Raw genomic sequence first — 2084 nt, 5'->3', positions numbered from 1 at the left:
TTTTTTTGAATCAGAGTCTCGCTCTGTCACCCAGACTGGAGTGCAGTGGCACGATCTTGGCTCACTGCAACCTCCACCTCCCGGGTTTAAGAGATTCTCCTGCCTCAGCCTCCTGAGTAGCTGGGATTACAGGTGCATGCCACCACACCCAGCTAATTTTTGATTTTCAGTAGAGATGGGGTTCCACCATGTTGGTCAGGCTGGTCTCGAACTCCTGACCTCATGATCCGCCCGCCTTGGCCTCCCAAAGTCCTGGGATTACATGTGTGAGCAACTGTGCCTAGCCACACAGGAACATCTTTATTATACTCTGCCGAGCAAAGGCCCAGCTGAAGGAACATCCCTATCAAATCTTGCTGGACAAAGGTACAAGGAATATCCTATCACATCCCACTGAAAAAAGGGCTGAACCATCTAATCACAGGAACATCTTACCAATATCCCACCAGGCAGCAGGCCATACTACCCAGGCCCCTCCCCACCAAAATTATAAATACCCCAGGCTGTAAGCAGCGGTGGTCTCTGGCATTAAGCTGCTGCCCCACCTCTGCAGGTTTATGCTGGACATAAATGCCTGCATTTGCTGTTAAGCCACCACTCTCTTTCTATTTTTATTTAACCCTCATCTTCCCTTCAAAACCTATCAAATGTGACACACTAAAATATCCCTTTAAATAACAAGTTTTTTTCTCCCTTCATTTATTTACATATATAATTTTACTCATTTTTATCTTCCTCTTTCCTTTCAACTAATTTCATCAAACATCAAACATTTACTGTTTACTGTGTATCCACAACAGAATTGCAATCAAGATCGGTTGTTTAAAAATGTAAGCAAAATTTAGGTATTGAAAGACTTTTTATTTTGGATTTTAATTATACTAATAAAAGTTAATTGCTTTATATTATGTGTGTTTATTTACAGCTTAATTGTAAAAGGTTTTTAAAGCCATCAAAGACATGCAATAGAAGAATTAAAATTTTTTTAAAAAGGTTAAATTATTTTGACAATATTGGAAAAGTATGAAATACTTTGGGACAGAGGAGAAGAAGATATCTATCTTTTCCCTCTCAGTTTTTCTGCACCCCACACCTGTTTTTCTCCTGGATAAAGGACAAGGAATAGGATGTGGAAAAAAAATGATCTTGCCAGGATACTACAAATTGATCTTTTATATGTTTAGTTAGACTAGGACTAGCTTCCTGATGAAAGTACCTGCTACTCCAACCAAATAACCTAAAATCTGATTTAATTTTGTCAAAATCAAGATTCTAAGTTTGCCCAATCTTAGATGGGGAGAGGAGAAAAGAGGACCCGGGGTAGGGAGCTATGTAAGAGGCCTGGTACAAACTCAATGATAGTCTAGAACTGCAGGATAAGTTTCCTTTGAGATTCAGCATCAAGATTTCTAGGGGGGAGGGTGTCTTAGTCCACTGGACCTGCTATAACAAGATATCATAAACCAGGTAACTTATAAATAACAGAAGCTTATTTCTCACAGTTCTGGGGGCTGGGAAGTCTGATGCCAAGGCAACAACAGATTTGGAGTCTGGTGAGTGCTCTTTCTTGTTCCCAGATGGCAGCTTCTTGTTGTGTTTTCACATGGCAGAAAGGACAAGGCAGTCCTCTGGAGCCTCTTTTATAAAGCCACTAATTCCATTCACAAGTGCTCCACTTCACGACCTAACCACCTCCGGATGTCTCATTTTCTAATACTACCACACTGGTGATTAGGTTTCAATATGTGAATTTGAAGATGGGGGAGTGTCACAAATATTCACACCGTAGCAGAAAAATTCCAGAGTTAGCTTACGTATTTGACATTTGTTGTTTCTGTTGCCCATAACTGAGCTCCCTTTCTGTAAGGGTCACCTTTCATTCCACTACAGAAGCCAAATGGAAGAAAGTATTTCCTCTTCCTACTCTTTGGCAGTCAGAGCTTGGGCATATGAATCACAACTCAGAGACACCAAGGTGCAAAGTGAGAGAGAAATTCTTTGAAGCAGGTGTGATGGAGTGAAGATTCAAATAGCATGCAGAGTGATGAGTAGTTAGTGGTGCAGAGTGATGTCACTAGCAGCGA

The sequence above is a fragment of the Papio anubis genome, chromosome 3, assembly GCF_008728515.1.
Source record: "Papio anubis isolate 15944 chromosome 3, Panubis1.0, whole genome shotgun sequence".
Lineage (NCBI taxonomy): Eukaryota > Metazoa > Chordata > Mammalia > Primates > Cercopithecidae > Papio > Papio anubis.
This window is presented reverse-complemented; position numbering follows the sequence as displayed.